At 41.9% G+C, this 25982-nt stretch overlaps 1 protein-coding gene and 1 pseudogene across 1 annotated transcript in view; one reads left to right on the top strand and one right to left on the bottom strand.

Annotated features, from left to right (window-relative positions):
* Positions 1–25982, bottom strand: part of RXFP1 (relaxin family peptide receptor 1) — a 1268256-nt gene that overhangs the window by 843348 nt on the left and 398926 nt on the right. The gene's annotated exons all lie outside the window — the stretch shown is intronic.
* LOC146862534 (small ribosomal subunit protein uS5 pseudogene) lies at positions 24575–25453 on the top strand (annotated as a pseudogene).

Below are 25982 nucleotides of genomic sequence, written 5' to 3'. Positions count from 1 at the left end.
TACTGGAGGTACCTGGTGGGCTAGTTGGCCCCCAGGGACCCTCAGGATTCAAGGGGACTTAATCCCTCAACTAACAACGTGCTAGGGGGCGCGTTTGCACAGTGGTGCAGGGAGGGGGCAGGGCCTAATATAAGAAGTTAGCAATCCTGTTGTGTGGGACTTACAGGTGGTAATAAAAGGGGTACTTGGCCCTCAAGGTTGACATTGGGGGCTAACTACTCGTCCTGTTACCTCCACTAAATCCCACACAGAGGGCTTGCTAAGAGGTGTTTGAAGGCCACGCTCACTTTTCTCCACCACTCTGCAAACGTGACTGCTATGTTATAGTTAGAAATTACCATTTAAAAAACCTTTGAAATTCAATGAAAAAAACATAGGTTTTATGGACGTTAGTGTTAGAAATTAGTATTTAATAAAACAAAAAGTTCAGAGGCTACGCTCCTTTTTACACCTCTCTGCAACGCAGCTCTGTGGCGCTTACTAGAGGTACCTCGTGGGCTAGTTGGACCCCAGGGACCCTCAGGATTCAAGGGGACTTAATCTCCTAACTTAAAACGCGCCGCAGGGCTCGTTTGCACAGTGGTGAAGGGAGGGGGCGGGGCCGGAGGTGAAATGTGTGCAAACATGCCCTGTGGCGTGTTTAAAGTAGGGGAATTAATTCCCTTTCAATCCTGAGGGCTCCTGGGGGCCAGCTAGCCCACCAGATGCTTCCAGTAAGTGCCACTGCACTGCGTTCCAGAGAGGTGGTCCAGGCCACGCCCCTTTTTACACCTCTCTGCAACGTAGCTCTGTGGTGCTTACTGGAGGTACCTGGTAGGCTAGTTGGCCCCCAGGGGCCCTCAGGATTGAAGGGGACTTAATCGCTCAACTTATAATGCGCCACGGGGCGTTTGCACACATGGCACCTCAGGCCCCCACCTCCCTTCACCACTGTGCAAACGCGCCCCTTAGCGCGTTTTAAGTGGTAGTTTTAATCCCCCTGCCCTATTATGTACTAGGGCCTTACAGAGGAGGTCATGCTAATCACAGGGGTACCCCAACGCATAGTGTTCCCTAGTGTATGTAGGTGTTTTCACTGTATTCTAAGTGTCTTTTAGCATAGCACTGGCTCTCGGCCTGGTTAGCCAGAGTCAGTTACCACCAGTACATGTCTGAAAAAGTTGTGGGCACAGGATGATTTTGCAACAAGGCCTCTTTCTGCTCCTCTGTTGGTTTTTTCTGCACATGTCTTGCTTCTTCCTGCACTTTTCTTCGTCTTTGTGGACTTCTGTTGCTTCTTTCTGCATTTCTTTTGCTTCTTTCTGTGCGTTTTTTTATTTTTTCTTCACATGTCCTACCTCTGTAGGCATAGTTAGAAACAAGCATTTAAAAAACCTTTGAAATTCACTTAAAAAAACCATAGGTTTCAGGCACGTTATAGTTAGAAATTAGCAGTTAAAAAACCTTTGAAATTCACTGAAAAAACCATAGGTTTCAGGCACGTTATAGTTAGAAATTAGCATTTAGAAAACCTTAGAAATTCACTGGTTTTGAACGAGTGAAATTTCCAACTAACTAACTCAGTGAATTTCTAAGGTTTTTTAAATGCTAATTTCTAACTATAACGTGCCTGAAACCTATGGTTTTTTCAGTGAATTTCAAAGGTTTTTTAAATGCTAGTTTCTAACTATGCCTACAGAGGTGAATCTATATCTATCTATTTATCTATCTATCTATCTATCTATCTATCTATCTATCTATCTATCTATCTATCTATCTATCTATCTATCTATCTATCTATCTATCTATCTATCTATCTATCTATCTATCTATCTATCTATCCATCTATCTATAAAAATATATATATATATATAATTTTTCCTTTAAAATACCTACATTTGCATGATAAAAGCATGAATGGTAAAGGCATATGCTTGCTAAAACAATGTACAGGTACAAACACTTGTTTTGTATATATAGTTATATATTTTCCGGTGATCTATTTTGTCCCAAAAGTACACAAGAACATACATAGACCACCTGGCAGGCCCATCTTTACAGCATGTGATGGGCTGTTTGAAAACATGTCAAGCTACATTGGTTTCTTTTTGCAAGACCATGTCAAAACATTAAGGTCCTACGTGCAGGACACATGTGATTTCCTTCGAAAGATCAGAGATATACAATGGAAGCCTGAATACCTTTTAATAGCCCTGGATGTCTCCTCATTGTATACAGGTATCCCTGAATCCCCACATAATCACGTTTCGCAGGAAGAGGGGATTACACATTTTGAACCACAATATGCACATAGCCCACTAGAGTCAATTGTGGGAGGGGTAAGCCATGTATTTTATGTAGATGAGGCTTTTAACAGCAAAGATGTTGAGGCAGCTCTCGGTGCTGTCGTTGGAGGGAGAGCACCCGGCCCAGACGGCATTCCTGCCGACGTGTTCCTCTATGATAAAACCAGATGGGGAAAGTATATTATGCTACTGGCTAATGCAATTGCACGAGGAGCTCCAATACCAGACTCCTGGAAAGCAGCCAAAATAATCCCCGTGTATGAAAAAGGTGATCTGGCGGGGAACTATCGACCCATTAGTCTGATTGACTCAGTACAAAAAATACTGGGGAGATTAATCCTTATTAAAATCCAGGATTGGGTTGAGGAGCGTAGTATACCTTTACCTTTGCAAGCCGGCTTCTGTGCATATACAAGCACCATCGATCAGGTGTTTCGTTTTGTTTTACTACACTGGAAGGTGGTGGTCCTGGGCAAAGGCAGCATGTACGCTGCCTTTGTGGACCTAAAATCGGCTTTCGATCTTGTTCCCCGTTCTAGGCAATGTTTCACCCTTCATGAACTAGGGCTGTCCATTGAACTTCTGACGCTCCTAAAGAGACTGCATGAGAGTAATTACGCAAAAATCCGCTGGGGCTCCCAGGGTCAGGTGATTGATTCTTTTCCCGTTGAGCGAGGGGTGCGCCAGGGATGCGTCATGGCCCAACCTTGTTCACTGTGTTTATTAATGGGATAGTTGATTGTATGACACGTGTGAACACAGATGCCCTGATTTTTGCAGGGATTAAAATCCCGATTTTAATGTTCGCGGACGACACATTGATAATCTCGAAGACTGCAAGTGGGCTCCAACGAGCTTTGACAGTATTTGAGGAATTTTGCTTTGCTCGTGGTCTCGAAGTCAATGTGTCGAAAACGAAACTTATGACTTTTAACCAACACAGAGTTTTTAAAAGTGGCATTTTAATGAACAATCGTCCTCTGGAGCAAGTCAGAGAGTTCACATACTTAGGGGTGAACATACAGAGCGACCTAAAGTGGACCCACCAGATTGATATGGCCACATTAAAACATCGGCAACTATCGGGGGTCCTACGTCTTGAGCATAACAGGTCCTTCACAAAACCTATTAGACCGGTGCTCTGCACTATATGGCGTAGAACTATGGGGGCTAGAGAACTTGTCCAAACTTAGCATGTCACCTTTTTACCTCTAAGGCAGAATACGCCTTGCATAGAATGAAAGGGAGACATTATGAGCAGGGGGAAAAAGCGGGAAGATTATTAGCAGCCCAGCTACGTCAGCAGCAAGCAGCTATGGCCATACCGGCCATTAAGTCAATGAACGGTGTTACTCTAACTAAACCCCAAGATATTGTTAACGAATTTGCCCAGTATTATCAGTCTCTTTACACTGCTGAAACTCAACTTGATACTGACAAATTGGATTCTTTTCTTACAAATGTAAACTTACCCTGTTTGTCAGATGAAGGTAGAATCTTATTGGAAGGTGAAATTACCAGGGAAGAAATATCGCATGCAGTTGCTGGCTTGCCATCTCATAAGGCCCCAGGAGAGGATGGCTTTCCTGCAGAGTTTTATCGTTGGGCAGGAGTGCATGTGCTTGACTCTCTTTTACTCGCGTTCCAAGAGGCAGAGGGTGAGGCCTCCTTGGGCCTTATATCTAATAAAGCTATTATTGCTGTGTTACCTAAACCTGGCAAAGACCCTTTATTATGTAGCAGCTATCGACCCATATCGTTATTGAATTGTGACATCAAAATTCTAGCTAGCATTCTGGCCTCTCGCTTGCGTAAGGTTATCCCATCTCTCATACATCATACCCAAGTAGGATTTGTTCCGGGGCATTCCTCTAGGAACCATCTTCGCACTCTTGCCCACACACTGTGGTATGCCAAGAATCTTCCGGATGACGCTTTGGCCTTGTCGCTTGACGCGGAAAAGGCGTTTGATCGAATTGAATGGGATTATCTTTTTAGGGTGTTACAAAAATTCGGCCTGGGAGATCAATTCATAAACAAAATACGCTTGTTGTACAAAAATCCTTCGGCACAGGTAAATTGTGGGGGCTTTATCTCAGATCCATTTTCTATCAATCGAGGTACTCGTCAGGGTTGCCCCCTCTCCCCGTTACTCTTTCTTCTAGCCATGGAACCGTTGGCTGCCTCCTTAAGACAATGTACTTATATTAAGGGCATTTCTCTTCCGACAGGAGAATCCAAAATGTATCTCTACGCAGATGATATTCTCCTTACACTCACAGATCTCTCCATCTCTTTACCATCTGTGTTAAAAATAATAGATGACTTCTCCTCCATTTCTGGGTACAAAATTAATTGGAACAAAAGCGAAGCACTGCCCATCTCGAATGGGACCACAATAGCGGCCATTCAAGGTTTTCCTTTTCAATGGAAATCTTCTCATCTCAAGTATTTGGGCATACTAGTGAACAAAGGCCTAGAGAGTATGGTTACGGATAATCTCAATCCCCTCATCGCTCAAATGCAACGTGATTTTGAAAAATGGAAGGCACTGGGTCTCTCAATGTGGGGAAGGGTTCAAGCCGTGAAAATGGTTACTCTTTCCCATTTTCTTTATGTCCTCGGGATGCTTCCTATTCAAATCCCTTTAACCACGCTACGTTCAATTGATTCTAAGATAAAATCCTTTATATGGAACTCTGCCAAACCCCGTGTCTCAGCTTCAAAACTAAAGGCTCATCGCTCCTATGGAGGAATAGGTCTACCCTCAGTGGAGCATTATGCTTTGGCATTACAGCTTTCTCAAATGTCATATATGCTTTCACATTCATCGGATACACCACAGTGGGTACATCTTGAACGCCACCTTTCATTAACAAACGCAGGTCTTTCTGTTTTATACGGCTCGGAATTTCGTCCCCGAGACTCCACCACTAATCCTATTTTGTCGGCTATGCGTGCTGCTTGGCAAAGGGCACACCGCTTACTGGGCTCACATCCTCGTCTTCATAGAAAAGCCCCATTATGGAATAATTCTGCAATTCGTATTAATAGACAATCAATATCTTGGCCTATTTGGGAAACAGCAGGTGTTTCTACCTTAGATCAACTTTTTTCAAACGGAGATATTAAATCATTTGCCCAACTGCAGGAAGAATTCCATTTGCCTGATATACAAGTCTCAAAATACAACCAGTTACGACAATCCTTACGGCGGAGTCTAGGACCTCCACCATGGCTCTTGCCTGACTCACCAATTGTAACATATCTCCACACTTGGGGTAAGATGAAAGGAGCTACATCTGGCTTTTACCAAACTCTCACTTCGCATCTTTTTTCTCAACCCTTATCGCAAACTTTACGTACTAAATGGCAAACCTTATTGTCAGTCTCTTATACTGATAATGAATGGTCTGACATTCTTAACAATCTCAACAAGGGTGCACGTGAAGCACGATTGAAATTTTGCTTATTCAAGATCTTACATGATTGGCACTGGTCACCAACAAAACTGCATAAAGCTGGCTTGCTTCCCCATTCAAACTGCTGGAGATGTGATAGTACGTCTTGTAACATTTCTCATATCATTTGCGGATGTCCAGTGATCCAACCCTTTTGGAATTATATAGGTAAAACCTTACATTCCACGATGCCTCTACAAACTCCACTTTCGCATGCTACCATTCTTCTGCATGATACACGTCAATCACAATCACTCTCTAAACCACAAGCCCGACTCTTACACACAGCCTTAGCTACAGCCAAAATTTGTATACTACGGCAATGGAAGTCACCTCAACCACCATCACAAGAAATATGGATGGTGGCCATGATTCAAACAGCTTCCTACGAACGTATTATATACAACATACAGGATCAATCTGATCTCTTTCTTCGAGTATGGTCACCTTTTCTAGCTTTAAATACCGATGCTAATATTAATGACCCATCTACACAGTAATTTAATTCTTATCCCTTTTCATTCTCATTCATCATTCATTATTGGTGGTTAATAAATCTTAATACATATTGTGTCTACCTATTTGTTGTTGTTTTTAATAGCTACTCACCAGAACACTTACATATAATTCTGTATCTTTTAATATATATATCTATACATCAAGTGAAATTATTATCCCTTATATTCATCTTTTCTCTATTCTTATTGGTTTTCTAGAGTGTCTTCTTTTCTCAGGAACATATTTATATAGCTTTATATAGCATTATGTCTTATATTTGTGTACATTTTCATTTATCGTTTTCTTTTGTGTTCCCTTCTTTGCCTTCCCTCTCTCTCTCCTCCCCCCCTTCCCGTAATTCCATCTTTTATGGCCTCAATATAAAGTCAAATATTTGTTTTTGCATGGATCTGTTTATGTGTTTATTAAATTATATAATATGATTAATTATTCAGAAAGTTTTATTATATGCTTATATATAACAATTTTCTTATATATTTATTGTATGATAATGCAAACAGTTATTATACTATATGTATTTTTTTGTAAATTTCAATAAAAAATTGAACCACAAACTTAGCATGTCAGAAAATAAGTTCTTGTGGGGCATTACTAATCTCCCACAAAGCACGCCGCTGTGTCCATTGTTCTATGACCTTGGGAGAAAACACCTTCTTGACATTGTTAAATAGTGCACTGTGTTGTATTGGCACAGACTGTGGACAACGCCAGAACTGGCACCATATGTCGAGGGTTTTATGGACATTATAAAAGCAGACACTTTCCACAAAATCAGTTGGCTGCGTGGTGTTAATGATATCCTAGCCAAAATTGGTATGTCTATGCTCTGGGACGACCCTACTACTGCTTGTTTTCCTACAAAGAAGGTCTTAAAAGAAAAGTATTAGGAGATGATTACATTCAGTGCCCTTAGAGCCATTGATTTATCTTCATTAACATAAATATTCCTGGAATTCAAACTCACCTCGAGTTATGAACCATACTGGGACACTGTCACCAAACCACTAGACAGGAAGCTTTACTTCCAGCTGAGAGCGGGCACGCTGTCCTTAAGGTCTTTCACATTAAGGTGGAACAAAGCATGTGATAGTAAGTGTCCTAGCTGCTCGGCATTCAACGAATCAGTCGCGCACATGTTATTCGCCTGCCCAGCTTATGAAACTCCTCGTAGGGCATGGCTGAGGCCTATATGTAAACTCCTGGGGACAAGAAGTAGCCTGGAAGCTGAAAGAATCTTGTGTACTAATACCTCATCCCCAATATTTTTTGCAGTTGCCAAATATCTTGGGTGGATATGGATAATCAAGTCGAAATTCAACTCCATTTAAAAGGTGTATGTAAAATCAAGTTAAAACATTTCTCTGGTCTAATGATTCTAGACAACTATATGCATTTTTATAATTCAGTGTTACTCAATAGTATGAATTCCTATTTATAGTAGCTTTTATGAATTCTTAGACACACTGTTTTAGGAAATGAGATGTCCGTGCTAAGCTTGATTAATTGTTAAAGTAGAGATTGCTTCAGGAAACCATGAATTATTGTTGGCTCATAAGATATGTGTAATTGCCCACTGGTCAAACAGGCTTCTTTTATAAAACTGTGTATGACATTTTTATTGTAGATACTATATATGTTTTTATGTGCTTTTATGACTATTTGTCGAAATAAGCTCGTTTGGAATTGGAATTGGTATTAGAAACTAGGACTGTATTAGAGCTGTGGAAATGTTTCTGGCTAATAGACCCCTCAAGAATGCTCAACACAACAAAATGTTAATTAGTATGCTGCTTGTTTGCTTGGAAAACAATCTGTTTTTATTTAAGAATCAAATGTACCAGCAAATTCAAGGGGTAGCGATGGGGGCCAGTCTCTCCCTCAGCTATGCCTGTTTATTTATGGGCTGGTGGGAGGAACTGGTCCTCCAAAAGCAATTTGAGCATATTTACAACTCCAGAGTCATTTCCTGGCTGAGATTCATTGACGATTTATTCATTGTGTGGTGTGGTAATATACAGAGTGCAAAGGATTTTATTACTGAAATTATTATTAATGATGTCAATTTAAATTTGACATCAGTCATCAGTAAGGAACAAGTGACGATTTTAGATGTACAGGTCAAAATTGTTAACAACCGTTTGTCCACATCGCTGTATCGTAAATCAACAGCAGGCAATAAAGTGTTGCATGCATCCAGTGCGTATTCCCCCCATCTCATTATTAGCATCCCATATGGGGAAATACTACGTATTAGACAGATATGTAGTGATGAGGCTGACACTGGATCTAAGCAATTGGAATGTCGGGCACGTTTTCTGGCCAGAGGGTATGAAACTGAGACAATAGATGCGGCTTTCACCAGGTCCAGAAATCGGGCTAGAGAAGATCTGTTGCAATACAGTGCAAAGTCCCGGGGAGCAGTGAGTGGGGCACTGGAGGAGGCTAATGAACCAACTAGACTGATCCTGTCATATTCTAGGCAGGAAAAACAACTTAGGGCCATTATAAGGCGTAATTGGTCCATAGTCTTGGAAGACCTCACAATAGGCAAATTTATACCAACCAAACCAGCCATTACGTTTAGAAAAACTACAACCATGGGCAATGTGCTGGTTAAAAGCAGCCCAGAAGACCAGGATAGGGGAAGTTGGTTGTCAGCAAGGAAGGGCTTCATCAAAAATGCTCGAGCTGCAATATGGCGTAAACACAACTTCATATCAAACTGCATTGAATACTAAAATACAGGTCATTAAACATCATTTAACCGGTAAGTCTGAATTTGCAGTATACATATTAGAATGCAGCTGTAAATTAAAATACATTGACAGTACGAAGGTAGCCATGCATAAGAGAATACTACAGCATATAAGAACTATAGTTAACAACGATGCAAGTTACCCGGTGGCAAGACATTTTAAAGAATGGCACAATAGCGGCCAGAGGCCTTTCAAGTACTATTTCATAGACACAATACCACCACAGAAAAGAGGTGGAAACCGGAAAGCTAAGTTGAGATGCCTAGAGACTAGCTACATATTAGAACTTGACACTAAACAGCCGTGAGGCCTCAATATGAGTGAGGACCTGTACACATATCTGTGATGAATTGAGTTAATAGTTGTTTTAATTATCCACTGCACTATAGGCCCAGTATAATTTGTTTGAATAATGTGTTGTAAATGAAGGTAAAATCTTCGCTTTCACTGTCGAGATTCCCATTTATGGGGATCTTTGAAGCTATGTACCATCACCTTGTTAACCTTTATCTGGCAGCTTCAAGTGTCTTTTTCCAATTTGAACATGTGAAATCTTTAACATTTTAGGATTTTATGTACATATTTATTCATTTTAGACAGTTGCCTAGTAATCACATATGTATATGGATATTTATGTATTTATGTATTTATGAATACAGGAGGGAATCAACTGCAAATGAAATAAGTATAAATAGAACCTTGAATCTGACCCATGATTCGGATACTTTAATAATACAGATTGGGCAGCATTGGAACATTAAGTTAAGATGGATGCTGCCCATAGTATGGAGAGTATTTAGGAAACTCCTTCCCCCCTCCCTCCCCCCCGGTTTCCCTTGTGCTATTTTGCACTTTAAATTTCACTACTGCCAGAGCAATTGGTAACACTTAGTTCAATATTAATGCTGTAGGTAGTAATAAGCATTGAGCACTTTGCACTTTAGGATTAATATGCACTTTAGAGAGTTAAAAGCACTTCATCACTTTTCCAGTATTTACTAATTTGCACATTTGAATTAATTATTCCATAAATAGACTAGGTTCTGGCAAGTAAACCCTAAAAATTCCCTCGCCACCCAAAAACCCATAACCACCCTAAAACCTAAAATTATCCTGGTCACCCAAAAACCCATACTCATTGAAAAACCCTAAAAATTCCTATGCCATCCCAAAACACATTCCCACCCTAAACCCTAGAAATATCCTTACCACCCCAAAACCCATTCCCACCCTAAACCGTAAAAATTCTCTTGCCACCCCTAAACCCATACCCATCCTAAACCCTAAAATTACTCCTGCCACTCCAAAACCCATACCCACCCTAAACCCTAAAATTACCCTTGCCACCAAATCCCAGACCCACCCTAAACCCTAAAAACGCCAACCCTAAACTCTTTAAAAAAGACATACACATATAGGGGCCGATTCCCATCTGGATCGGAAGGGCACCGAACTCGATCCGGCCGGAAAAACTATGAGACGTACGCGTGTTTTCCGCCCGACTCGTACAGCTATACGAGCGAGCAAGTACGATACGAACTACGAGAAATTCACCGACCGAGTCGTTTCCGGGTCCGAACCGCTCCGTACGTCTCGACCGTAAGCTAACCGTGGCGTGCAATGGATGACTGAGCCAGTACAATGCACGCGTCGGACAGCCGGTGCGAGCCGGAGTGTCCGGCTCGCAAAACGTCCGGAAGGTTGCCTTTGGGGGTCTGCGTCAGACCCCCTGTCACCCGCAGCCCTATGACGTGGACACAGGGGGAGACCCAAGGGTCTCCCCAACACAGGCATGTACGGTGCGGATGGCACCGATGCGTACCCACTGTAGGGGGTGCCCTTGTGCGAGACGTACCCATTCAGTCAATGGAGCCCATGTACGTGCCATACGACCGGCTTCCATTGACTTCTATGGGAGTCCGACCGAACCGAGTCCAGCAGCATACGGCCGCATCATACTAGCTCGGTCGGACTGCAGGACTCCGGCTCTGTCGAAAAAGACTCAGGATCCGGCTTGGTCGGAGAGCTTTCCGACCCGGATCGGAATCGGCCCCATATAAGCGCTAAATACTTACCTAATTCCTACATTTTAAATGTATTTGCCTTTACCATATATGCCTTTAAAACGAAAAAGGCTTGAGTGGTAAAGGTATATGCGTTGTAAAATCCTACTTGGTAATGGTTATGCATGGTAACAGTACCTGTACTGTAACTGTTGCGTTGTAATGGTTATGAGTGGTAATGGGCGTGTTGTAATAACTGTTTCCCAGTTTAGCAGTTGCAAGACCGATGGTGTGCTAGTGCCGCTGAAATCTTTTTGCTGAGGGGCTGTGACTGCTATCAGTTGTGGGAAGTTGTCAAGAAGTTCACATATTGAGACTTTTTGTTTCGCTTCGAGCCATCATTACCTGTAAGTGAGATGATAGGTACTTGTAGGCCAGGTGCATCACTTGTCCAGGTATAATATAGAAATAGAGGGGTCTTTGAGAAAGGGGAATTTAGGTAAGTTATTTTGAACCTCTGAGTTTTTGATGAACATCAGTGGTATTGGGGGATCTAAGGACTAGAGTTCTGGGTTATTCTTGATTTTACATTGTCTGAGCAGCAGCTACACTGGGCTTGCCTGACTTAAACATCTTTAAGAAGTGATGTGCTTGCAAGTCAGAAGGTCACAGCCATTAGTCCTCCCAGGGGCGTAAGGTTAGAATAACACACTTCCACTGGGAGAACGCAGGAGGGATCAGCGTTAATTACTTTCAGTTTGGCTTAGGCGCCTTGAGGTGGGATGCTGAGGCACCACCAGACCAGCAGTTTTGCCAGTTTTGAGGCAGTCGATCTGACAAGAGGTGACCCCCCCAATAGATGAGAAGGGGCAGGCATGGTAGACCATCTGGAAGCTCTGCAGCTCACGCACCATTGCGATGTGTTGTCTGTGAGACAGCTGGCAGGACCACGGCTCCTTGGTTCCTCAGGCGAGCTGTGCTCCAGCGAAGCTCAGATGCTGCGGTGCATAACAACGTAGCGTGAAGACGTGGAACATGTAGACATCTACATTCGATAGAGTCAAACATATTGGTAGCCTCTAAGCAGGTCTGTTGGCTATTATCTTAGCTAAGACTTTGCTGTCAGCATTTTTTAATGACAGTGGTCTATAGAAGTCACACTTGTGTGCGTTTTTGTTGGGCTTTAGCAATGTAATAACGATTAAATCTCTAAGGGCCTGATTCTGATGCGGTTAGGAAAGCATTCCCACCTAGGGCCTGATTCTGATGCGGTTAGGAAGGCCTTCTAACGGCATTTGCTCTTTCCAAATCGGATTGGGAACGTGTCTTACCGACCGAGGGCGCAATTATGATGCGGTTAGGAACATATGCTCCCATTGAAGTCAATGGGAGTCCAACCAAATCGTATCTGGAAGCATCAGGATGCATCGTACTCCGCCGGTCGGACTCTGCCGATCTGAGTGGGTCGGAAACTATTTCCCAACCGATTTGGTTGGGAAGCTTTTCCAACCCGCATCAGAATCGGGCCCTAAGTGTGAGTGAGAGAATCTCCTTCACTCGTGCCTCCTCGTAGATCGGTATTTAGAGTAGCAAGTCCACTCATTTTGTTATGGCACTCTTCAGTGTTTGGAGAACCATCCATAATTCTCCATCTCATGTAGGTGTGCTTCATGCTCAACACCCAGTTGCAGCCTTCCTTGACAACAAAGTATTCCTATGGCTTTTAACTTTTTCAACCACTTATAATGGAATACTGCAATATTGTTTTTAACTTTGGAAAATAAAAGTTATGATATTGAAACCTCTGCCTCCTGCGACTGATTTACAAAGTCATGTGGTTGCCTGAGTTCAATGTAGGTGCACAACAGGGTTAGTGTATGAGTACAATTTCACTTTTCCAGCTTGCACAGTATGAAATTGCACTCGTAACTCACTTTACTCATATCAAGCAATACACCAGTATAGAAATATATATAGGAGGCCGACTCCGATCCGGGTCGGAAGGGTACTGAACGCGATCCGGCCGGAAAAACTACGAGCCATACGCGTGTTTTCTGTCCGACTCGTACAGCTGTACCAGCGAGCAAGTACGATGCGAGCTACATGAAATTCACTGACCGAGTCGTTTCCGGGTCCGAACCGCTCCGTATGTCTCGGTCGTAAGCTAACCGTGGCGTGCAATGGATGCGATTCACGACCAAGCCAGTACAATGCACGCGTCGGACACCCTGTGCGAGCCGGAGTGTCCGGCTCGCAAATTGTCTGGGTGGTTGCCTTTGGGGATCTGCGTCGGACCCCCTGTCACCCGCAGCCCTATGACTCGGACACAGTGGGAGACCCATGGGTCTCCCCAACACAGGCATGTACGGTGCGGATGGCACCGACACGTACCCACTGTAGAGGGCGTACTTGTCCGCGACGTACCCATTCAGTCAATGGGAGCCCATGTACACGTTGTACGACCGGCTCCCATTGACTTCTATGGGAGTCCGACCAAACCGAGTCCGGCAGCATACGGCCAAATCGTACTCGCTCGGTCGGGCTGCAGGACTCCGGCTCGGTCGGAAAACACTCCGGATCTGGCTCGGTCGGAGTGCTTTCCAACCCGGATCGGAATCGGCCCATAGGAGTAACTATATAACTATAATCCCAGAACAAAGAATGAGTGTTCAAGGGAGGGAAGGCCCAAGCTGATTGTACTCCTTATCACTATTTCCAAACAATTATAAGTATCCACAATATTAATATGTTTTTATATTTTTTGGTAAGGTAGTTGCATTCTTACCTGTGCTAAATGAGTTGTACTCATTCTGAAAGTCTAGAGATATTTTACTGATGGTGACTCTAGGCTGAAAATGTTGGAGATGACAACCTAAGAACCTCTTGTCAGGGTCATTACTTTGGAGGGTAAGCACACTTCTTCATCCAAGAGGTCACAACGCTGGTCCTGGAGTTAATCTACCTAAAAGTTGGTATAAAAAAGAATAGCTGGGCTCCTCAATTATCTCCTCTATTTTCTTGTTATCTGGAAACAACCAAGTTTATGGAAAAGCGCGATAAGTGCCACTAACACCAAGGACAGATTACAGCCGTAGAGCTCGACTTTAATGCAGTTCAAATCATCATTACGTATTGAGAGGTATTAAAGGTGATGTTGGAAGGAATATATTTTACGAAATCTTTTGATGCAAATGGGATGCAAAATTCACGTTTGACTTTCTATATGCCAAGGTACGGTTCACTGATAGAATATCAATGTTCAAAATATCGATGTTCAAAATATCGAAAAAAAATAAAGACTACAAAAATATCGACTCCCATATCTACACAAGTAAGTACAAAAATATTGAATTAAAAATATCGATGTTCAAAATATAGATGTAAGAAATACCGATTTAAATATATATATACATGAAAATAATATATATTAAATATATTAATATTAATTTGAACAAAATAAATTACATTTAATATACATTTTCCCTACATATTACAAATAAACTTAATTAAAAAAGATAAACACACAAAATATTTTATACATATATATATATATATATATATATTATCTACTGGCGGTCGCCAGTAGATAGTTATAGTTAGGACCGTGTTTCCATAGGAAATCCGCAACATTCTATTTGGAATAACTTTGGCGCCGGTTGACGAATCCTCGCAAATTTTTCAAAACTAATGGGGCGGGGGGATTCGTCAAGCGGGGGCTGAGAAAAAAGGGGGGTCCCAAAACGCGTTTTCCCCATGCATTTTCCCATAGGACCTTTAGTCCGAGCTACAGCCCGAACGGCTGAACAGAATTACTTGAGATTGGGCAGAGAGGTAGTCCTCAGGTCAGGGATGTGCCTTTTGCAGGTCTGGTGTAAATCTGTTCAGTAGGTCCTGAGAAAATAGCATTTAAATCAATATATATATCTATAGGCGCGCTCCGTGCGCTTACGGTAAGCTTACCGTACGCGTACGGTGCCGTGCGCGAGCTCAATTCTGATTGGTGGTTACATGACTGTAAACATTCGAATCGGTCGAAATCAGAAAGTATCGGCCGCCATTTTCTGTCTCTCGCACTGAAAAACAAAGGCTGATAACATGAAAAGGGGGCAACGAAGAGAGTTGCAGAACCCCTAGCGTTCGTCAGGGGGTTCACGAAGGACCAAAAAGTATGAAAAATAAATTTAATAATTTTTTAAAAAAATCGCGGAGTGCGCGTACGGTAAGCTTACCGTACGCGTACGGTAAAAAAAAAAGAATTAACAATCACATTTAATATATAAATCTAAGGACCCCCAAGGGAGAAAAAAACAATTGATATTTTGTAAAAAATGGCGAGGTGTGCACGGTACGAAATGCGCAACGTGGGTGCTCGGTGCGCGAAGCGCACCGAGTACCCACAGCGCGCGCACGGTGCGTGAAGCGCACCGTGCGCGCAAAAATTAAAAATAAATACATAACTTAGCATTTAAAAAAACGTACAAATTCACTGAAAAAACCATAGGTTTCACACACGTTATAGTTAGGAATTAGCATTTAAAAAACCTTGCAAATTCACTTAAAAAACCATAGGTTTCACAAAAGTTATAGTTAGCTGTACATTTCACTCGTAAAAAACCAATGAAATTCCACGTTATAGTTAGATCAGGTAACTATAACTTGCGCGACCGCAATGCACAATGTGCCATTTCAGATGTCATCATTGATGTCATGAGTGATGTCACTGACCATGTCATAAGTGATGTAATATGTGACGTCATCAGTAGTTTATTGTGGGCGCGCAAGTTATAGTTACCTGATCTAACTATAACGTGGAATTTCATTGGTTTTTTACGAGTGAAATGTACAGCTAACTATAACTTGTGTGAAACCTATGGTGAATATATATATATATATATATATATATATATATATATATATATATATATATATATATATATAAATTACTATTCCAACTCCAGTGAGTGCAACAATAGGGAAAGTGGTGGATAGCGGTGGGGCAAAAATTACTATTCCCACTCCAGTTAGTGCAACAGTAGGGAAAGTGTTGGATAGTGGAGGGATAAAAATTACTACTCCCAATCCATAGAGTGCAATAGTAGGGAAAGTGCAGGATAGCGGAGGGCTAAAGATTACTATTCCCAATCCAGTGAATGCAAAAGTATGGAAAGTGTTGGATAGCAGAGAAAAAAAAATACTATTCACACTCAAACACTTAGAAAAAAAATATATTAAACATAAACAAGATACAATTAATAAACAAAATTTACATTTTGTTAATAAAAAATATTAAACATATGAAAAGAACACTAATTATAATACTAATTACATATAACAAAAACCTACAAATATTATATAAAATAACATAATAAATAAATGTACAAAAAAATAATTTTTTTAAACTAGAAAATATTTACAAACAAAAAATGTATTAAAACATAAATGTATTAATTTTATTTCCTACCCTATAACACTACACCACTACTACTTGTGTAGCGTCTGTAAAGAAGTACGCATACGACTCGGTCTCGTTAGTAGATAACCCTGACAGTGATTGAAACGTATGGAATATTGTGGGAATTGGCTCATGATCTTCTTTGAGATTACTGAAATATAATATTAAGCCATTCGCATATGCGGAGATAATATGTGTGTCACTCCCAAGTCGTATTCCCTTGTGCCCTGCTATTATATGTATTTTTATGGCAAGTGGTTCTAATGCTAGGATGAATAGCACAGGTGAGAGCGGGCACCCTGGCCGAGTACCCCGTGCTACTGTATATTTCTGCGAAATATGAGTTCCTGTGCGTGCACGCGCTGTGGGATTCGTATATAGGAGGCTGACCCATTTCACATACTCGCTTGGAATGCCAAATTGCGGGAGAGTTCGTAGCATGTAGCTCCAGTGTACCGAATCGAATGCCTGACATAAGTCTAGGGACACACAGCCCTGTGTATTGATGTTCGTGTTTGCCCGTGTCATGACTTGGTGTAATCTTCTAATATTAAGGGCCGTGCATCTTCCAGGCACAAACCCGCACTGGTCCATGTGGATTAGTTTTGGTATGTATTGGACAGCCCTATTTGCTAGTAGCTTGCTTAATATCTTGTAATCTGTGTTTAGTAACGAAAGGGGGCGGTATCATGCCATGTCTTTGCTATCCCTACTCGGTTTTGGCAGCGAAACCACTATTGCTTGCAGTGTAGTAGGTTGGAGGGAGCCTGTTTCCATTGAGATGTGATACAGTCTCTGTAGATTGGGAACTAGTAATGCTGAGTACGTTACATAAAACTCTATTGGCAGCCCATCTATTCCCGGAGTTTTATTGTGAGGTAGGTCTTTAATTGCCGTTCCTATTTCTGCTTTGGTTATAGGTCTCTCTAATTCTTTTTGGTGGTCCACCGCCAACTGTGGGAATCACAGCCCTTCGAAGATGGACTCATAGTCAGCTTCTCGCAATTCTGCTGGTGCTTCATACAATGTCTCATAGTAATATTTAAAGGCTGTGTTTATCTCTAATTGTGTGCAGGCAGTTTTGCCCTCTTGGGTAATAATTTCAGTAATGGGAGCCGTCACCGGTGTATCTTTAATAATCCTAGCAAGTAGCGAGCCCGCTTGGTCTGCTTCTGCATGTTGTTTCTGTGTGCATAGGCGATAATCTATTATGCGTAGTTCTTCTAAAAGTTCCGCATGTCTTATATGCGCCTCCTGTAGTTTGTCCCTGTTCGTATCACTTGTTGCTGCTTCCTGTTCCAGTCCGCCCAGGCTATTTTCTACGTCCCCAAGCTCTTTGACAAGAGAAGAGCGGGCCCCCACTCGTGTACTACTTGCTACCCCCCGTATTACTGTTTTAAAAGCCTCACACTCCACTTGGCGTGAAATAGCAGTGTCTTCATTTTCTGCAAAATAATGAGTAATCGCTGTGGAAAGGGAGATACGAAATGTAGGATCTTCAAGGAGTTGGAATTTCCAGGTCGGGATTGGTGTGGGGATCTTCCCCCACATTAGTGTGACTTCGAGTGAGTTATGGTCAGATAATGTTTTGCACAGATACGTAGTATCTACGATATTGACAATTAAACGCATAGAGCAGAAAATTCTGTCTATACGTGTGTGTAATCCATGTGGTGGTGAATAAAATGAATATTCTTTACTACCGGGATGTTGTGTAAGCCATGCATCACATATGTTCCATCCCTCTGCCCATCCCTTAGGTGCTTCTACCTGCTTTTTGCAACCAGTACCCTGTAATGGAGGGTGCGATCGGTCTAATCCTATATCTAGCACTGCATCGAAGTCGCCTCCCAGAACCCAGGGGTAATCGTCCCATCCCGCCTGTGCATTGGTAAGTGTTCCTAAACATTTCTCTTGCTCCGAGTACGGGCATATACACTTCCTAACACTATGGGCTCTCTGTCCAGCGTGCCATGTAGTAACACATATTTGCCATTCATTACAAATGGGGTACCGCTTCTTATCCATATCGCTTCTCCACAGGCAAATTCAGAGTAGGGTGTGAAAAATAATTGACCTCTCCATTTCTTTTGCAATCTAATGGCCTCTGTGTGCGTAAGGTGGGATTCTTGGAGAAAAACAATGTGCGTTTTCCTTTGATTGAGCTGCGCAAAAATTTGACGTCTCTGATGCACTGAACCAAGACCCCTTACATTCCAGGATGTACATGTATATTTACCAGATTGAGCCATTTGTCATTATGTAATATGAGGGAATGAGGGTTCCCGCCCCTTCATGCTGACTATATAAAGAATTAGTTGCCACTGAGGCTGTACGTACATGTCCTGCTATAATTCCCAATACTAGGTTCCCCCTTATAACTCCAGAGGACTAAACAATGAAAACAAGTTCAACATGAAACCTGTGTAATCCATAACATAGTGCAGTCACCACGGGGGAGGTGGTAACCGCCAGTCTCTTAACTGCATTATACAATACACTACAATTGCATTTCCAGTGCCCCAGCCCAGGCCCTATCTTATTTCAAGTACAAGGTAAATCGAGACCATCGACAGTCAAATGTAGCGTTATTCATACTCACCTGCAGGATAAGTAATATAACGAATTTCGTTGGGTGCACTGCATCCCCAAATGCGATGCTGTGCACGCAACGAAATTCGTTTTATTAATTTATATGTTAATTTACCCCCCACCCTGCCCCTCCCCCTCCCCACGTCACCGCCCTGCAGTTAGTCCTACTACCGACCGCGGCTGCCCGTCTAACTTCAGAGTTCCCCGGCGGCACAGTGCTCAGTCCGCAACCCTGAGAAGGCTCCGCCCGCCATTTTGTGTTGCCTCATACAGCCCTGTACCTGCAGTCCGTATATTTTGGGCGTCGAGTTTACCCATTTACAAGTGTTCAATACGGGAGGCTGCCGTTCTCGCTTCCCTTCGTCTCCGCTGCCGCTCCACTTTTACGACATGCTCCGGGGTGCCCTCGATGCTGTAGTCGGGCCACTCTGTCTCCGCCTGCTACGCAGTCTGGGCCACCGCCGCTGCTCTTTGGCCGTTTCTCGCCATAGTCACTCAATGATACATTTTATTTCGGTGTCGCTGTGCCCCCCAGCACCCCAGCGTTCCGATGCACTGTGTGTGGAGTGTGGATGGTCGCACAATGTCAGGATCAATGCCACTGAGTCAGGGCCTGGCTCGGAGCTCTGCTATTCTACATCCGCCATGTTTGGCGGGTAGCCACACCCCCGACCCATTCCTGTTCATCCATATTTTTAGTAAATCAGGTACTAAAATATCTATTCATAAAGTACTAGAATAATGTGAAAGATGCAACACATTTCAGATTAACTTAAATCTGCTACAGCCAGATATCCTGAATATTCTTTTAGGCTACTCAAGAATGATCTCACTGAAATGACATTTATTTGAAACTTATAAATAGCTTCAGTAAAACTGTGATTGTGTAAAACAATTTATTAGAGTAAATACATTTTAAAATGTTTGGGCTCTTTGTTAAATGATAATAGAAGCTTTTTAGGATTTGAAAAACGTTATATTTTTATTACACTGCTAAAACAGTTTTTCATAATTTGTTATCAAACAAAGCCAGCATTGTGCTAAAGGTGTATATTCTTAGTGTACAAAAGTACTGAAAATTCTTTAAAAAAAGTCCTTTTACATACATCTTAAAGCAGGGGCATAACGGAAGCTGAGGGGACCCCCTTGCAAAGTGCATCGAGGGAGGCCCCACGCTCTGGACCCAGTCAGAGGCTCTCAAGCCAGGGTCCCGCCGCCCATGCACAGTGCTGGAGGGGCCTCCCTGGAGCTCTGCCCCCACCCTCCAAACCGCAGGGACTGCGGGGGTTATTGTTACACCACTGCCTTAAAGTGATTCATTACTCTGAGTATGATATAGAGTTTGGTGGACGGGTACTTTTCATAAATGCAACGGATATCCTGTCCACCTTATTACAAGTGCCATAACATATGATGCACTTGTAATAAGGTGAGTGGGATATCTGTCATATTTTTGACAGAGTACCTGTCCACCAGACTCTAAATCGAGTCATATGTAGCAAATCAGTTAGCTTTTCAGAGGTTGTAAATGTGATATAAAACTTTGGTCTGCTTTAAAAAACATTTTTATAACGTTGGAAATATTATTTAGAAACAATCCCAGATCCGTCAAAGTTAAATATGTTTCGTACGAGTTTTCAACAAACTCCGGGGCTTATTTACAAGTCCCTTGCGCCACTTTTGCGTCACTTTTCCCATGTTAAAAATGACGCAAATGTGGCGTCACTTTTCCCATGTTAAAAATGACACAAACGTGGCGCAAGGGACTTGTAAATAAGCTCCTCCGACTTTAAAAAAAGTTCTAAATAACCTTTAAAGTGGAACCACGAATCGTGTACAGCAAGGAAGCATTCCCTTCATCACTTTCATTGGATACATTCACCTTGGGCTCCTGGTATTTTTCCTGCATGAATTACTGCTGGGCAGAAATCTAAAATTGCGCACAACTCAAACTTCTATCATAGATTAATCTAACAAGCCTGGAAGGAATATATACACATATTGAAAACCGCCCAAGCATTACTATTAATGCACTGATTTTTTCTGTGTCCCAGTTCAATTCATTCTAAAGGGCAAGCTAAGAAACGTCAAATTTTTCTCACAGCTTGAGTTTTGACTTTGAGAATTTATTAGGCATTTTAGACTGCAAGCTCTTTTGGCATGTAATTTAAAATGACACTGAACAGCTATCAACATGAGCAATGAAACACATCATAAAATGATCTATCTAAAAGATACCCTCTTAAAAATAAAAACGAGATTATTTCATACTTTTTGTGGAATAGAATGAGCGATTCAGTGTCATTGTTTGAATGTTCAATTAAAGACCTGGGAACTGTAACATTAATGTTTACAGGAGTAAACAGTACATGTAATCTATAACAATTAAAATTAAATATATGAAAAATAAATGAGCCAAAATCTCTCCATCACTTCAAGAAGTAAGACTTTGAATTTTTAGGGAATTTTAGTAACTATAAGAAACAATCATATGAAGAGGTCCATGGTCATGGATAAACCTCAACAGTGAACATCCCTTTGTCCTTACCCTCTACATCTGTGGGGACCTAAGGAGATTTGTGTGTCTGCACCCTGCAATGATGTTGGGTTTGCCAGTTCATTATGTTCTAGTCGGATATTATAACCATACAAGACCCATGTTGGTGGTCAATCCTATCACTAGATTGTTTTTAAGAACATTTCTGTGCTCTTAAAATTCTAGCTTGTCAGCGTGAGTATTAATAAAGGTCATTTTGTCCATGACAAGTTCTAAAATCTTGCTTTTAACAATGGGTTCAAAACCCCTTTTCTAACAATGCCTGTAGAATTTGAAATGAGAAATGTTGTACACTTTCCATGCACCTTAACCTTATTTTCTGGACCTCACTGGGTCATGAGTTTTTGTCAGGTTCTACAGGTTCCACCTGTGCACCCTGTCTTTCTGTGGCAACTTAATTCATCTTCTCAGTCTCTTAACAGTACTTGGTGGGCTTTTCAAGTGCAACAAAGCCTTTGTGAAGCTCTAGCTGGGTTTCCTGGGTGATTGCTGGTCTTCTTTTATGTTCCCTATCTTTACTTTTCTGCATTAATCCAGACACTTCTCTGAGTATCAAAATCGTGACTTTCTATTCGGAGATCAAGGTCAGCATCTCCCACTCAGCAGGCAGAGGCTACTGGGCTTCACACTGGGATTAAGATTAATTGCCACTCGTGTCCCAGGGGCCGTCCTACTATGGCTCTGCAAACTGGACCAAGTATATCCACTTGACTCTGACTAAAGACATCAAGCAGTTACAGGCTTTCTTAGGCTGTAGTGTGGGGTGCCTCTAGCTTGGGACTCAGCAAACACATAATAAGGGAGTGTCCTATCCATCCCTTGACTTTCAGGTATAAATGTACTTTAATACACACTAGAACTAAATACTACACACACATGAATGTACACTATACAATTTAGTGTCTCGGTGCTGAAGTAGATCGTGTCTCTACCAGCTCTTGGCCACAGGTATACCTGCCCCCCCTTATGGTCAAGCCAGTTTTCGACCAGTGTTAAAATCTAGCTTAACAGGTTCAGATGAACAATAACCCTGTACTCATTTTGAGGCACTGAGTCTCTTAATTCACTGTTTCTCACACAAGTATCTTGGTACACTGCTTCTCATCTAGTGAGCCTCTCAGCTCACAGTTCCTCACCCAATGAGTCTTTCAGTTCACAGACAAGTCCTGCTTCCAAATGGCCACTGTGCTCTTTCTTGACATTTAAGCATCCCCACTTCAGGGCCGAGAGTAAGCAGGCAGTTCTCTGAATTCTCCTCTTCAGTCATGTCTGAAAGATGAGGCTGCTCTGATGATCAGGGATGTGCTGGATCTCTTGCGGCTGGTCCAGGGGGTGGTTGGTGCAGCTTTGCTCAAGCTGACCAGGTCTGGACTGATGAGGCAATGCCCAGGCTGCTTCAAACAGTTATGAAGTCCTGAAACAGATCATACATGCTAGATGTTGACCAAGGCTTATGGATAGCACTCATCCAGGACAGTCACACCTCGCACAGGGTTGGCAGGTTCCTTCCTTCTCTTATCAGGCAGGCTGGTTTCTAAGTTCTTCTGGGCAAGTGAGCAAGGGGTAGACCTAGGTGAAGTCCGTTCATCTCATTCGAAACTGGCTGTCAGGCAGACAACAGCGTTGGTTGTACATTAGTCTTCTGCAGAGGTTTTTCTTCCTTGGCCATTGAGTTGGTTGGTGAGTCCCACTTTTATACAGCAAAAGCAGTCAGAAAATGTGTATCCATTGTCTGCATTTTCAGAACTGGTTTGAGGTTGTTCCTCTTTCAAGTATATTTTCCAGACTGCTCTCTTCACTCGGCCTTGATGTAGGGTGAAGCTTCTCACAGCAGAGTAATCTCCAGCCTAGAGTACCTACACCAGAAGAGGTGTGAGATTTCTGCATCTAGATGTCATAGGCCAAACTGAATGAGGGTTCAAGAAAGACAAAAGGCTAGGCCTCACCCAATCAGTCCCCTTGACCTTGCACAACAGAGTCGGCAGTCACATTCTTAATCTTCAATGTCTGCCAAAAGGCAGTGCTTCAAGAAGAAGAATCACAGCTCTTAGCTCAATTTAAAAAACTTTACAAAAGCTGAGTTCAGTGTTATATCGTCTGTATGTAGACATCTTATCAGTGCTTGTAGACAAGCACTGATAAGATGTCTACATACAGACGATATAACACTGAACTCAGCTTTTGTAAAGTTTTTATTATTATTAAGAACAGAGTTAGACCAGCAAAATCAAATTAAGATGTAATATAGGATGTATATAATATGTAAATAGTATTATGAAATCGGTATTATTAAGTCTAATTTATTTTTTGAAAGATAGTTTCATCTATTCATGTTTTATTACTTTTTAAAACTAGATCTTTTATAGCAGGACGCATCATTTAAGTAATCAAACAATAAAGAATACGTTTCAATTTCAACTTATTCTTTATTGTTCGATTAGTTTAAATCTTACAATATGATAACAATGCTTCCTGCTATAAAAGATCTAGTTTTAAAAAGTAATAAAACATGAATAGATGAAACTATCTTTCAAAAAATAGATCAGACTTAATAATACAGATTTCATAATACTATTTACATATTATATACATCGTTTATTACATCTCAATTTGATTTTTCTTGTCTAACTCTGTTCTTAATAATAATAAAAACTTTACAAAAGCTGAGTTCAGTGTTATATCGTCTGTATGTAGACATCTTATCGGTGCTTGTCTACAAGTCCGTAGTCCTCGTGCATTAAAATGCCGCTTGAGTATAGATTTTCTTTCAGTTTTAAGTTTCTGGCATACACACAGCAAATTAACAATATTCTTTTCTCCCAGTTTACATAAGCGACAGAGCGTTGATTCCACTGTTCATAGCCAAGGCATTACGTGACATAAACCAGGGAAAACACCAAAATGAACTTTTATGAAAATATGTTTATGCTTCTTATTAAAGATCACCAAATGGCAGACAACGCCGGTGAAAACAGGGGAAGCTTCCGAGGCGGCTTTGGCGGCAGGGGCTGCGGCCGTGGAAGAGGGTGGGGCCGCGCACAAGGCCGCGGAGCCCACGGGAAGGCAGATGAAAAAGAGTGGGTGCCGGTGACTAAACTAAGTCGGCTGGTCAAGGACATGAAGATCAAGTCTCTGGTGGAGATTTATCTTTTTTCGCTTCCAATCAAGGAGTCCGAGATCATTGACTTCTTCCTGGCCTCTTCTCTGAAGGATGAGGTTCTGAAGATACCGGCATGATCAGAGCTGTTCAACGTACCAGGTTCAAGGCTTTTGTTGCCATCGGAGACTACAATGGCCATGATGGGCTGGGTGTGAATTGCTCTAAGGAGGTTGCTACTGCTATTCGTGGAGCAATCATTCTCGCCAAGTTGTCCATTGTATCTGTGCGATGAGGTTACTGGGGTAATAAGATTGGCAAACCCCATACAGTGCCTTGTAAGGTGACTGGACGCTGTGGTGTTGTTCTTGTGCGTCTGATTCCTGCACCCCGCGGTACTGGCATTGTGTCTGCGCCGGTCCCCAAAAAGCTGCTGATGATGGCTGGTATCGATGACTGTTACACCTCGGCCAGGGGCTGCACAGCCACACTGGGCAACTTTGCAAAGGCCACCTTTGATGCTATCTCAAAGACTTACAGCTACTTGACCCCAGATCTCTGGAAGGAGACAGTGTTTGCCAAGTCTCCATACCAGGAATACACGGATCACTTGGCCAAGACGCACACCAGAGTGTCTGTGCAGAACACCCAGGCAGCAGCTGTTCCCGGCGCAACCCTCACATAACATGTTCTGCTGGAAAATAAAGTAGTTGGAACTGTTAAAAAAAAAATATATATATATGTTTATGCTTCAAATTCCATGGGGGTACAAGATTTGATCGGGCTTTCACCTTTGTATATCCATTCATTAATGACCATGCATGCTTTCTTTTTGCAAGAGAGTCTTTACCTAGAAGCAGTGAAAGATGTTCTGTTATTTTAGTAACAGATTTTTTTTAATTAATCTGTACTTATTGGCATATCCCAGATTGAATTAGCTGAATATTCATCTAATGCAGCATATAAGTACTTCCTGAACTGAGATTTCCGATTTTTATTTATTTCTTGCTATAACAGATTGGACATTTGATTTACACTATCCATTTTTATTCTTGTCCACACTTTTATAAATTGGCTTTTTTGTGCAATTATCTGGTTGGTTAGCCCAAATTCCAATCTTATCTGTGCAGACAATGCATTGTGTGGGAGGTAGAAAAGGGATGTAAAAAAAAATTTCTCAGCATTATTGATGATTACAGAGTCTTTTCCACACAGTGCTTCGCTACCATATGTTAATGTTGGCAACAGTTTTGCTGATAT

This window comes from Triturus cristatus, chromosome 2_2, assembly GCF_964204655.1.
Source record: "Triturus cristatus chromosome 2_2, aTriCri1.1, whole genome shotgun sequence".
Taxonomy (NCBI): domain Eukaryota; kingdom Metazoa; phylum Chordata; class Amphibia; order Caudata; family Salamandridae; genus Triturus; species Triturus cristatus.
Note: the sequence above shows the minus strand (reverse complement) of the source record. Positions and strands in the feature narration are given on the sequence as shown.